This window comes from Martes martes (assembly GCF_963455335.1).
Source record: "Martes martes genome assembly, chromosome: 3".
In the NCBI taxonomy this organism is placed as follows: domain Eukaryota; kingdom Metazoa; phylum Chordata; class Mammalia; order Carnivora; family Mustelidae; genus Martes; species Martes martes.
In genome coordinates, this window is record NC_137890.1 from 159515900 (window position 1) to 159530944 (window position 15045).

Genomic DNA, 15045 nt, shown 5'->3' on the forward strand with positions numbered 1-15045 from the left:
GTTGAATAGATGGAACATGGGATTTTAGGGCAATGAAACTATTCTGTGTGATAACGCCCAGTGAATGAGTGGTCTTATGCATTTTGATAAAATGTAAAAGAACCGTAGAGCACAAAGAGTGAAACCTGACGCAAACCAGGGACTTCAGTTAATGACAATGTACCAGTATCGGTTCACCAATTGTGACAAATGTGCCTCACCAGTGCAAGATGTCAATCATAGGGGAGACTGTGGAGCCGGGGGAGGGTGGGGTGGGAAGCAAGGATATGGGAACTCTGTACTTTCTGCCTGATTTTCTGTAAACCTAAAACTGCCCTAGAAAATAAAGTCTCTTATTATTTATTTATTTATTTATTTAATTTTTAAAAAGGACTTTCTTAAAAAATAGCTGGTACAGGAAGAAGGTTGGTTAATGTCCAGACACCAAATATACCCTAATTTGGGGACGTATTTTAACGTTGTTAGATAGGCTGCCTGCTAAATATCTGAGTCCCGAAGAATAATGCCAAGGGGCTTTAAATCATGAACAAAGAACAAAGAGAAACGATTCTAATACAAATTTCCATTTTTCTCTATTCACTGCAGACAGCAGGCTCATGCCTTTAAGTCATGGGCAGATGGCTCAGTGACAGGTGGTGGGTATTCATATGTGCAGGACTGAATCTCATTACACTCTAACAAGAAGATCATAATGGAGACAATCAAAACCAAGTCTGGCTAATCATATGCAAGAGGCACTGATTTTTTTTTTTTTTCTTTAACTCAGGGCAGGGACATTTTCATGCAATCTGAGAATCTGGTGATGAATGTTACTTTCATTATCTTTTATTTCCTTTGTCCCTTAAAGATCTAAGTGAACCAATGCAATTTAAAAACTAATTTCCAATTACATGACAGTTATTTTTATTATTGTGTTTTCCCTCAATATTACATAGAGGAAACCATCTTTTCTCTTGCTTATTATTATTATTATCTTGCCAGAAGTCCTTTAAAAATTCCTGTAATGAAGTACGTTCTATCCTTTAAAATATGTGCAATCGATAACAAAAAGAGTCTCAGCATAACCCACCAGCATCATCATCAACAAATTCACTGAATTTCAATACATAGCAAATTACACAGGCCTCTATTTCAGTTTATAATGTAAACTACAGAGCATGGACCAGACTTATTTTAAAATGCATTGAAAATACTAGCAATCTCATACATTTCATGCACCTCATTTAATTAAGAATATGCATCCATGCAAGACTGTTTGGGGAGCAGAAATAGTGGAATATTGTTTTTTTCAAAATTATGAAGAACTTTAAAAATCCTTGTTGATTTTAAAATGATCACTGTGTGTGGCCTGTAAGCATCCTGGGACAGGTGCAATTTCAAGAAACTTTCATCCATAAGCTTAGCAAACCCAAAAATGCTAACACACCAAGTGCTGTGGATATACATGAAAGAAATTGAGTTAATAAATCACAGGAGAGGTAAAGGAATGACGAATTCTTCTCAGGGAACTGAGGGCTCCAGCAAGATGTCAGGGGCCAATGTAGTAAATAAGACTAGGTGGACATTGAAATCAGGTGACGTTATTGAGCATTTATTATGCTTAGTGTGCTGAGGTGGGGTGGGGATAAGATAGAGGTTGATTGATGCAAAAAGACAGCATGCCAGGTAGAGGGATGCAAACATTATTTTCAATGCATAGCTGAGGTGTCAAGAAAGAAAGAAAAGAATATGAACAATGACATAGATTACCTGGAGGTGTGTCACGGAGGGACAGCGCCCAAATCTGGGGACTGGGCTGTCATTTCTTTAGGAAGCCAGGAACAGAGGCATTCAGCCTTCATGAAGTGAGTCATGATGAAGAAAGCCTCTGTACCCTCAAGGAAAAGAACCCAGCTAATGAATTCATTCATCCACATGAAAACGTAGGGAACAACCTTGTCTACCATTTGCTAGTTTGTAGGAAAAAGATGTTCTCAATTCCAGCCCTGTTCATTAAGGTGGTTTGAAGTAGGGAAATACAAATATTTGATCCAGGAACCCAAAATACCTGAAATTTACATAAAACAGGTTTTCTAGGCCTGTGAAGATACTAGCAGGCATTTGGGGGGCAGAGGGAGAAAAGACAAAACCTTGTATCCATGCCATGAGGATTTCCAGATAGAGCTCTTTTAATTTAGATCCCCAGGCCAAAATTATAAAACACGCAGGAGAGCTAGCTTCCACAAGCAAGAGACAGCACACACAAAAAAGCAGGGATTGAATCCTGAGAATTTCCAGTAAAATAATCATGCAGTAGAAGCTATAAAAGAAATAGACTTAAAATGTTTAAAAGTATTAAAAAAAAAAAGATGCTGAGACTGTAAGTTGCACCATAATAAAAGAGCAGATCAATTAAAAAAAATAATAATAGATGTCCCAGAAGTTAAATAAAAGCATAGTCATTCAAATTCAGATCTTAAGGGATGAATAAAAGTGTACATTAGATACAGCTGAAGAAAGAATCAGCAGGAAGGAAAATTAATCCAGACAGTCATTCTCAATCTGGCAACATATTTGAATCTCCTGAAAAATTTTAAAATGCCAGTGGCCAGACAACACTGCACACCAATTAGATCAACATCTTTGAAGAAATGATTTAGGCATCAGTCTTTCTTACAGTTCCATAAATGAGTACATTGTGAGGCTGTTCTAGCAAGAGCTATCTCAGGGAGAGAATACAAGAAATTGGTCAATGGAAGTAGCACAATCCAGAAGGAAAACACTCCCTGTCCCCCACCCCCAAGACATGAGGCTTGTTGTAGTTCTATATTTTTTGACTGCCTTTTCTGTTCCCGACACCATAGATACACAAGACACAAAAATTAAGAATTTCAAGGTTTATCCTGAAGTAGTTACCACAAAATTCAAACCTACCGATGAGCTGCTTTTACTAGGAACCTGGATGGCAGGGACAGAGTTGCATTGCAATAGAGAAACATTCAGAAATCTCAATCCATTGGGGTCTACACCTGTAAAACTACTGTGTATTTTTCCCAGTACCTGCTCACAGCTGTGCTGTGCTGAACACACACACTCAATTTCTGCTTCTGCTCTGGCAGACCTAAAAGCCACTGAGTTTCCTCCTCAACCATGGCCAGCTCTCCAGAGTCTTCATGAGTAGGTTTTCAGGTCTCCCATGCCTGGGGATCTCAGATCTTTCCCACTGGGAGAGGAAGGAATAGCCTCTCCATGAGTGGTGAACTCACCACTTTGACCCAGTCCCTCCTAACATGCCTGGGGATGGCAGGAAACTGCAGGGTGGGGTGGATGGTAGTTGGTTCTGAATGGAGCCTTTCGAGGCATCTGTGGGAAAGTGGATGATTCCCAGCAGAGATGACTCCCTGATTCCAGAATGTGTTGTGCTATGTATTAAGCCATTACCTTGAGTCTGGAGTTACTGGAAACATCTCACTTCATACCACTCATGGGAATAACATGAATAATATTTCATGAACCCAACCTTAAAAGTAAATTAAAAATGAACACAGCCTTAAAAATAAATTTAAAATAAAAAAATTTGTAAATAAACCATTTCCCCTGGCCTTATCCTGTTCTCTCAATTAATAATTCATAGCACCTATTTTTAAAAATAAGCGGTGCAGTTTATTGTCATACTTTTTCAATAAACCTTTAAAATTCTTGAAATGTTGAGAAATCCCAATATATTAGAACTATTTCTTGGAATGAATTCCATTTAATTTCATTTCTTGGAATGAAATCCAAATTTAAAGTTTCGAATGTTACCCGTACTTAAAAACAGTCAGAAAATGATATTAATATTTTCTGATTCACTAGTTTGCTATAGTTTGTATTGATTGAATAATTCTCATTATAGATAATGGAACAAAGCACATCTCCTTGGTATACAACTACAGAGCCCTACAATACAAATTGGTATACCATTTTCTGCATTGTACTGCCACCTACTGGCTAATATTACTATGGCACATTAGCCGGAACTAATTTACCATTACTAGTATTGTGATTAAAAAAAAAAAAAAAAAATTCAGAGCAAGGACAATCCAGACATTAGCACACGCCACTATTATACACCACTGTTCATTTATCTTGACAAAAGACTCATGAAATCTTTTTTAAAAATCACAATAAAAAGGAAAAATCCCAATAATTTCATTGACTTGTTGGCTTATTTAATAAAATCAAGCTGTACTATATTTTTAAAATATTTTGGTTAAAAAATTTTAGAATCAAAGAAATGGAGAATTCCTAGAAATAATTTCTTATGTTATTTATTTATTTTAAAAATATTTTATTTTTAATTAATCTCTACACCCAACTTGGGGTTTGAGCCCACAATTCCGAGTGACACAAGAGTGACACAAGAGTGACACACTCCTACAACAGAACCAGCTAGGTGCCCCAGAAAAAAATATCTTTAAATTTGTCATTCTACATATGAGAAAACATAGGTCCGGAAAGAAGAACATATAAGCATTTGTTGCAGGCCTCATAGTTAGTTGGTAAATTCAGATGAAAACCCCATGAATTGTGACTCATGGCTAGAGACTTTTTTCCTGCAATTTGGCTTTACTAGCTGAGAAAATTGTCCCACTACTTTATTGGAGAAAGCATCATTATTGGAAATAATTAGATGAGAGATGAGGTTAGCTCAATCGTCATTTTATGAAATAAAATCAAAGATCTCTTGAAACAACTATGTGGACAAAGGTTTGCTGTGTGGAGAGCAGAAGGGAGATTTGGAGGGACATGAACCCAAGATAGTGTGCATCAGCTCAAAGTGAAGCTCATTAGTGTCATACAACCAGTATTTCATTAAGACAAAAGATATCTATCATTGTTGCTCTATTTGTAGTTCCGTGAAAGAAAAACACTCTATAAAACCCAGGAATTATATAGGGAAAACAGAACTAGGTTGGATTATGTTGGTTTTAATACCTGATCCTACAATGAGGGTAAAAAAAAAAAAAAAAAAGACTGTGCCCTGGTGAATTTGCTTCCTAAGGGTCCAGACTCACAAAACGAGACAAGGGCATAGATTCAGTGACACAGTCACCCCAACAGGACGGCCAGATACCTGTGGGACATGCCGGTGCCCCTCCTGCAAAATTATTGGAACATACAATCCAGTATTTTTTAAAAATTATTTTTATTTTTAAATTTTTATTATTTATTTATTTATTCATAATTTTTATCGACATACAATGTATTATTTGTTTCAGGGGTACAGGTCTGTGAATTGTTAGTCTTACACAATTCACAGCTCTCACCATAGCACGTACCCTCCCCAATGTCCATCACTCAGCCACCCTATCCCTACCTAGCACCCTCGCAGCAACCCTCAGTTTGTTTCCTGAACAATCCAGTATTTCAAAACAGCTACGGGTGTATACCGGAATACATAAGGGTGGGAATTAACCATAGGAATCAAGGATAAGAAGTCATTAAAAAGAAGACAGTGGGACCAATATGTAGACAAAGTGTTCAAAATCCAAACGCTGAAATGTTCGAAATGGGCACAGCTGGCAAACAAATGACTCAGCTGAACACTTGCAGGATTCCTGTCCTTTGGAAATAAAATGGCTATCTATCTGTCCCAGGCTGGGCACGGTAAGGTCTCTGCTCCACTCCCCAACTCGGCTCTCAATACCACCTTTTCTGTTTCTGCTGCAGCAAAATCAAGCCTGCGAGAGTTCGAAGAACATCGTGCCCCTTCCCTCCTCCCATCTTTGGATGACAGGTTTCTACCGTGCAGTCCATCCTCTTTTCATTCCTAGGGGAACCCTACTGTATGCCCTCTACAACTTGATCTCCATCCAGAAGTGGAGAGTACGGGGCTCTCCACCTCTAAACGCTGGGTGAACTTGGATGAAACTCTTAACCTCTTTGTGCTATCTGACAAAAGGGGACACGGAGAGTGCGCATGCCAGGAGGTTTCTGTGAAGGTTCCAGGTGATCACATAGAGAGAACACATAGGATGCCTGGTAAATTCGAAGATCTAGACAAAAGGCTAAAATAATTATTTTAAATATGGTTAATATTATTCTAATGCTATGAATATATGCAACTACTCATTCAGAGAGTCTGAGCTTCTGGACAATCCTGTGATCTGGCACAAATGTAGGCTTAAAACAGAAGCCTTCCCCATTAAGATGACCTGTTAGCCGCAGAGGAGAGGAGAGCTTGGGGCTGGGGGTGGGGGAGGGAGGCACGGGTGGCATAATTAATGGGCTCAGATCGCCCTCTGGTGGCATCAAGGGAGAAGTGCGAAGGGAAGGAATCATTGTCTTGCTCACCTGCCAACACTCACTCAAGCTCCACCCCAAGCCAGTGTCTCTGGAGAGCCCTGGGCTAGGTGAAAATAGTATCAAAATATGGACATAGAACATTCACTGCACTAGGTAATCCTTCAAGCGTCTCATTCCCAACTCCCCCCTGCTGATAACCTACTCATTGGTTTAAGACTGAGTTAAGAGTCTCCTTGTCCCTGACCTTGCTCTCCCAAGCTGAATTAGATAAATGTCCATGTTCCCAAACTAGGGATGCTGAGGATACAGCCGTGGAAGCTCTTGCCTATCTACAGAGCCCTCCCCTCCTGCAAAGTTTTGCCCAAAGTCCTGGGGACAAAGCACGTTCCCCTTACGCTCAGTTAAAGAAGGAGCCAAACACATCCACACACCAACAGCCAGATTGCTCAGGTTGTGACAGGTAAGGGGCTGGGGCTCTCAGAGAAAGCATCAAGATGACCCAGGCATGGGGCAGGGGTGCAATGGGGCAGTGGAGTTGTCTCTGAGGACAGAAGTTTTGAGGGGACATCAGTAAAATGAGGAGGAGCTGGTTAGAAGAGTTTACAGTAGAAATGGATTTGAAGATAAAAAGGGGATCCAACAGACCCAAGCAGAAATGGGTAGATTTGCTGGAGACTGTGAGGCTTTTGAGGTGATGCTGATAAAGTGAATTGGTTTTACAAATGCCCAGAGCCCAGGATGATGAGTTGTGTGTCTAGACTCTTACCCATGGACATTCTACCATGACAGGTTTTACCTAAAGTAGACTGCGGTTGCCTCTATTTTGAGAAACTTTTTCCTTCCTTCTTTCATTTTGCCTTCCTTCCTTCCAGAACCACCCATGTGGCTACTTGGGGGAAAGAACATTCCAGAAGAAAGGAAAAACAAGGACAAATGCCCGAAGGTAAGAGCATGCCTTGTTCACTCCCAGAACAACTCAGGCCCATATGGCTGGACCAGGGCTCTTTGACCAGATATAGAAAAGCTTATTTGGGGTCTTCTAACTCCCACACCATTGTTTCCATGGTACTGATCAAATCAGTGTGAAGATACAAGAGAAATTACTCAGAAGCAAGGCATAGTTCCTGTGGTTATTGTCAGGTCAGAACAATAACAAGAGAGCATTTGTGAGGAGAGGATATTTATTTGTTTGCATGTTTTTAATAAGGTTATTTATTTCTCTGGATCTCTGACTGGACACTAGATCATTGCCGAAGAACATTCTGGCACTGAATATAATGCCTGTGGGAGCTGAGTGTGGGTGGTTTCGTGGGCAGGAAGTAGGGGAGAGCCATGTTCTATTGCAAAAACAGTCGAACCCCACAGAAACACTTTCAGATGTCAGGTACTCAGAGCAGAGACTGCTCTGGACTGAATGTCCAGAACCCAGCATGGTGTTTGGCACAAAATGGCTCAGTAAATTGGGACCGAATTTGGTTGAAGCAAACAGGAACATTTTGTGGATCTAACTTGAGATCGGTAATCCAGCTGAGGATTCCCGGTGAATGTTTCTAGGCAGGAGTGTTGAAGGAGCTTGTTTGTGCTGTGAGCCCTGCTTCTCCATAACCCAGGCTTTCAAGGAGGCTGTGCGCTTAGCCATTTTCAAGCAGAGCAGCTGGAATTGAGGCTTGGAGTTCTTGCCCGGCCCACACCTTGCCCACACCTTGCCCACAGCCCGCAGCTCCAGTGGGTTCCACTCCCCAATTATTCCAGTCCCCGCTGGTAACCACCAGCAGATGCCTCAAGAAGAGAGGGCTTGTTTGGTTTGGCGGTAAACTGAACGGGTTTCTGAGGTTTCCCATTGCTTCCCACCCGCACCCTCCCCCCAACACCCCTCCCATAGGAAACCTGATCATCCAGCTACGTATTGGAGAAAGAAAGTGGTGAAAACCAACTGCTTATAGATCTATGTGCTCTGGTCTGAGCACCAGAGAAAAATTTGCAGCAACCAAATGAGTTACAGACACACAGAAAATGGGACTCTCTCAAGTGTGGTTATAGAAATGCCAGCTCTGGTTCATGCACTCACTTCTGGAATGACTGGTAAATGTCACCATACAGAAAGTTTTAGGTTTTTTTCATGACAGAGTCATAAGGTTTCATATAATTTTTTTTTCTCCCCATCAAGTTGTTTGTCCTGGGTATTGGTGGTGTACTGGTGTTCCGGCCAACACTTGGAGTCATGGAAGGTGAAGCACTAAGGACTCTGCCACACCTGGCTCTGCTTCACTATTGTTTAACCAGGAGCAGGTCATTAAAGCACTTTGCTTCTCTGGAAAATGGGTATCCTAAGCCTCCCTCCCAAGGCAATATTAAGGATCTTTGTGGCCATCAGAACATGTTTTAAAAGTGAAATAAAAAAAAGTTTTTAGGGACACCTGGGTGGCTCAGTGGGTTAAGCAGCTGTCTTCGGCTCAGGTCATGATCCCAGAGTCCTGGGATTGAGTCCCACATAGGGCTCCTTGCTCGGCGGGGACCCTGCTTCTCCCTCTGCCTCTGCCTGCCACTCTGCCTGCCTGTGCTTGTGCATGCTCTCTCTCTCTCTTTAACAAATAAATAAATAAAATCTTTAAAAAAAAAAAGTTTTTAAATTTCTGAAATGGTATATACTTGTCAAACATTTCTCTGGTCTTGCCCTGTTTCTCTTCAGTCTTTCTTGATTTTAGACCTTTGTCATTTTTCATCACGACTTAAAGACCAGATGCCTCTTTTTTTTTTTTTTTTTTTTTTTGAGAGAGAGAGAGAGAGAGAGAGAGCCTGTAGATGCAAGTGGTTGACAGGGGGCGGAAGGAGAGAGAGTCATAAGCAGGTTCCACTCTCAACACTGAGCCCTACATGGTGCTTGATCTCATAACCCTGAAATCATGACCTGAGCTGAAATCAAAAGTCCGAAGCTTAACCGAGTGAGCCACACAGGAGCCCTTAGAGACCAGATGCTTAACTTAAACTGATGGAAATGGAGATCGCCAAACACTGATTTTGAAAGAGACAAATGATAATTTTGAGGTCCTATCCTCTTTGGGGTCCTACCCTCCCTATTTCCCAGGATGGAGAAAACACATCCCCCCATATGAATGACAGGCATTAAAATACAAATTTTCAATAAACCTCTCAAGTTACATCTTAAAAAATTCTAGCAGGCAAAGTGTCTGATTTTGCATTTCCCAAGAAGTTTTACAATCTCCTCTGTGCACAGTTATCAGACCAAGAGGCAGCACAGAGAAAAGGGCAGGCTCTGTCCCTTACACATTGTGTGACTGGGCAATTTTTACCCAAATCCCAGCAGCTGCACTTTTGTCATGTGTAAAATGGGGATGAGAACCATTCTCTCATGTCCCAAGAATTATATGAGATAAGGATGTTTATCACATGTGAACTGTGTCATGAAACCCAGAGAGTTCATTTCAGTTACTTTTGTTTAATTTTTTTTTAAAGATTTTATTTATTTATTTGACAGACGGAGATCACAAATAGGCAGAGAAGCAGGCAGAGAGAGAGGAGGAAGCAGGCTCCCCGCTGAGCAGAGAGCCCGATGCGGGGCTCTATCCCAGGACCCTGGGATCATGACCTGAACCGAAGGCAGAGGCTTTAACCCACTGAGCCACCCAGGTGCCCCACTTTTGTTTAATTTTTTAAAAATACATTGCTTTTAAGCGATATTCATAAACCACAGTGTAAGTGATGACATTAAAGATGAAGCTAAAGTTTCTCTTGACTATTTCCCTGCTTACTTCTCATCATCTACTTAGATTTAAATAAAAATAGAATCCAGGGGCACCTGGGTGGCTCAGTGGGTTAAGCCTCTGCCTTCAGCTCAGGTCATGGTCTCAGGGTCCTGGGATCGAGCCCTGCATGGGGCTCTCTGCTCAGCAGGGAGCTTGCTCCCTACCACCCCAGCCTGCCTCTCTGCCTACTTGCAATCTCTCTCTCTGTTTAAAAAAAATCTAAATAAAGTAGAATCCAGTTTTGAAATCCAGGCACCATGTTTGGTCCCAGTGCAAGGATAGTCTTTTCCTCCTTTTCTCTGAGAACTTGCTGGGTTTGGAAAAACGATGGAGTGCTCTTTCTGCCAGAAACCCCTGTTTTGCTCTGGTCAGGAGACACTGACAGTGACCCACTCTGCCAAGAGGACCTGTAGCAAGTCCACACACGGGCTCCCAGGGTCACAGGACGTAGTTGCCAGGCCTCATCCACACAGACTTCCCCTTCCTTGGTCCTGTCACCTCAGGCAGCAGAATTGGTCCAAGACTGGGGGTTCTGTATCTGAGGAAAACCTCAATCTGTCCCTGTCAGGCTACCTTAGTGGAGCCACTGTTTTCTTCAGCCCTCAGTGACACACAATTCCCAGACCACCCCGTTGCCCCCAGATCACACTCCCCTCCCTCACTGTCTGCTCCAAACATCCTGAACAAAGACCTTAGCAGGTTCCTAAAGAAGAAAAAACATTGTTTTTAGTAAGTGATTCCTGCAAGAGAGGCTGGAAAGAGAACAGAATAAGGAGCACAGCTGGGCTGTCGTCCCACCTTCAGGGAGAATTGACAGATTCATCTGTCCCACGAAACTCATACACAACCAACAGCACACAGGGTAATGTCTGTAGTGAATTCCTTATATCTGCCTTTGTCCAGAAATAAGACAGAGGGAGAATAAGACTGCTGGGGATAGAGACTGCTCAACAAGACACAACTACTATTTTTGGAATTATCTGGAACCTTCCAAGGATTGTGCTCGTGGCTGAACAGGAAAGCATGTCTTCATAATGCTAGACTGACTCCCTTCCACCTGCCTGCCGGTTTCCTTTGTGTTTCCGCCCTCTAGTGTTTGAAATCAGGTACTACACATTCATCCTTCCTAGCATTAAAGGCACCTGAGGCTCACCAGCCGGAAAAAGCTAAATATGACCTTTGGTATAATATGGTTACTTATATTTCCTCATTTTAAGATGTCAAAAAAGTCAGGTGACATCTTTGGGATACAGGTGTATCATCAGGAGAGAACAAAGAAGTAGAGTTTTATTTTTAAAAAAAGTCCTCATCTTGTGACATTCTCTTGTCTCTGTCCAATTTCATTAATGGCATTTCCCTTTCCGTTTCAATTAGATTTAACAGAGGATTGTTGTTGCTTTTCTTCCTGTATTGGCCCTTCATGTTACTTGCCAGTCCTCGATCCTTTTGCATTTAGTAATTCGGCAATTTAAACGTATGCCTTAATTTTTTATTTTATTTTATTTATTTTTTGAAAGAGAGAATCACAAGTAGGCAGAGAAGGCAGGCAGAGAGAGAGAGAGAGAGAGAGAGGAGGAAGCAGGCTTCCAGCTGAGCAGAGCCCTATGCAGGGCTTGATCCCAGGACCCTGGGATCATGACCTGAGCCGAAGGCAGAGGCTTAACCCACTGAGCCACCCAGGCACCCCAAACGTATGCCCTTAATTTTATCAGTGTTTTAGATTATTTTTCCATTTTGAAGGATGAAGACTTAATTCACTTTTTTTAAAAAGAAGACACAAAATGGTAACAATTCACCTCTGCCGTTCAGCCCTCGGTGATGACAGTTTGAGTCCTTACATGAGCCATACACGAGAGTCAGCAAAGGAGATAGAGGCCTTTTTCATCTAAAGTGCATATTTCTGACTTATTTGTATTCACTGTGTTAAAACTTCTATTTCCATCACACTGTGGTGAAAGTATGTGGTGTGAACAGAGGACAATTTGGGACTTCGAGGACTTGCTTGCAGCCTAATATCTTCCAAGAACTACTTGAAAAATTTAAAAACCTGTCTGTGATGAGAGGTCTATGTTCTTTTGACAGGATCCAATGTTAATTTCTAATGAATCTACTTTATAATTTATATTGTACATATATTCTGTGTGCTTGTTTATCTTTGATCAATTTGAGTTCATAAAGACTTTTACTTGGGAAGTATTTTCTCTCTATTATTCCATTTTTGGTCATTTAACATATTACAAAAATAATTAGTGCTCATTTTGGAAAACTTGAAGCTATAGAGAAACACAATGAATAAATAAATTACCTCGAATACAAAAAAAAAAAAAAAAGCTGGCTATTCAGTTCAGAAGTTTGTGTATTTCTCTTTCCATGATTTAGTATCTATGTGTGACACATACGTATGTGTTAGTGTATGATGGATTGTGTGACACTTTGTAAACTGAACATATTCTTAATAGTCATGGGTCACTTTTTTCTCATGCTTTTCAAAATTCTTTAATTAGAGGGTCAAATAATATATTTCCTGGTCCTTAAAATATATTGCTAAACTGCTTTCCATCGAGGTTACATTGTTTATACTTCCACACATTATGCATTATGTCCATTTCCCCACATCTTTGATTCCAAAGGGTATCATAATTTTTAAAACCTTACCCACATAAGTGACAAAAATTTTTCCAGTTAGCAATTTTAGAGGCGGACATGTGATTAGTAGTAAGCTTTATTGTTTTTCATCTAATTGTTGTGTGTTTTTATTTTTTCATATTTTAGAACCAATTTACTTTTCTTGTCAATTTTTATATTAGTGTATTCTTGTTTTCTTGTGGATTTGTAGGTTCTCTTTATATAAAAAATGGAGTATGCAAATCATAGCAAGGAAATCTATAAAGCCAAAGCAGTTAGAAATAAAAGCAAGAACTACCAAAGTCTCAACCAGAGTGCATGTGTTCAATGTGCCCCACTAAGTCCTTAACGTATCATCTTGAGTTTGAATCTTATACCTAACGAGGTCCGTTTTCTTTTCCTTTGCTCCTCCTTCAGAACCATCAGCTATTGGTATACCAGATCTCTGTTGCCTGATCACAATATCCCATTTTTTTTCCTTTTGGTCTTCTCTCTCTCTCTCTCTCTCTCTCTCTCTCTCTCTTTCTTCTTCACCTTCATTTTGTTTTATTGTTATTTTTTTTTAACCAGTAACTTTAAAAAAAAAATAATCTCAGCACCCAATGTGGGGTTCAAACTCACAACTCTGAGATCAAGAATCTCATGCTCTACTGACTGAGCCAACCTAGCAGCCCTTTGTCTTTATTTTAAAACAGCTTTTCAGCCTTGTTTTATACCTCATTTGAGTTTTTTTGCAGTTGGTCCTTGTCTTTGAAGCATCTAATTCTGTTTATCATGATGTTATGATATGCTACTATTTGTATCAAGTTATTTTCTTCCTTTTTTGAACTCTCCTTTCTTTTCACTGTGCTAGCTTATTTCTCTTTCTTTTTGTATCTTGATTTATAAAAAACATTTTGATTTCACTTCTCTAGATGCCATGAAATGCTATCTGAAAGTGTTTCTGCTTCCCATAGGAATTTATATCTCTTCTTCTGTCCTTCTCATGCAATCTCTCTCCTTCTATGTTGTAGGATATTTTGAAGTTCTCTTTTGTTGGTGGCATTTATTCCCAAATAAAGTTAGCTATTTTCTTGTGACTTAGGCAAAGATAGTGTGATCCTGACCTTGTTTGGTAGATCCTTTTAAGTCATCTTCTTATAGCATAAGTTAAGCATCAGATGATGATCAGATGATGCAGACTGATGTTATCAATCCATTGCTCATGCACCTGAGAAGTACTGGAGGCAGGAAATTCATCTCCATCCAGAAACAGCAGCATACAGGCTAGTCCTCCCAGACGTGGACTTTTGTTCAGGCCCAACTTCTCCAAATACTGATTTAGCTGTATCTGATCTCCCTCTGCTATTGCTACTAGCCACATTGTTAGTGTCCTGACCCATCAGGGAAGTCCCATTAAATCTAGGAAATGAATGCCTCATCATAGAGATAAGCAGCTACATTAGTGAGAAGCTGAGTTGAGGTAAATGTCGGGAGCCCAGAGAATGGGGTTTGGTTTATGCACAGATGCTCTCAGCTTTCTCCCAGGTGCTTCTGCATGCTGTTAGACTCTGGTCATCAAGAGTTCCCACAAGAATGGCATCTCCTGCCACAGTCCCCCATCCTTGGTGATTGCACTGACTTCTTTTCTCATCTTGGAGCTCTTCATGCTTTGCCTTTTGCTGCAGTATCTCTTCATATGACAGTTGCTTTTCTTGTTGAGGTTATTGGTTGTTTTTTTCATCTGTTCACTCAGTTGAGGATGGAGGAGACAAATGTAGGTGGCATTGTCACTTTGTTTCCTTGTCAATCTTATAGTTCCTTTGGATGCTAACAGCTCCATTAGTAGGATCTTAGTCGGCAGATCCTATGGATAAGAGCCCTTAGTTCATGTTTTAAGGTACAAAAGGCCTTTTCTCCTCTAGGGAAGGTCTGTTATTCCAACAGATGTTCTCCTGCAATGACTCTGGGGATCTCTGATGGACCAGGGGACTCACTCTGAAGAGGGCTATCATGGACAGTCTCACAGTGTCTATCTTTGTCCCTTAAAAGGAATCCAGATATTAATCCAAACTTATCAGGTCCTTCAGAGTCAGGACCCTCCCAAATCTTCATCCTTAGCACATTATCCACCCCCATTCCAGATACACTTGTGTTCTTCCCATCCTTTTTTTACTTAGAGCCTTTCATATGAAATCTGAATTGTCTTGAGCACCAAAGAATGTCAAAAGGAGAAACATTTCCCTCACTTTTCACTCAGCTGGCTCTTTCTCATTCTTAAGATCTGCTCAGAAACATGGCGCTATTGGAGAGAAGTCCTCTTACCACCCTTTCTAAGTTAACCCTTCCATCTTGTTATCCAACACAACACCTTGTTTTTGTCTTTATGGCGCCTATCACAATTTGCAAG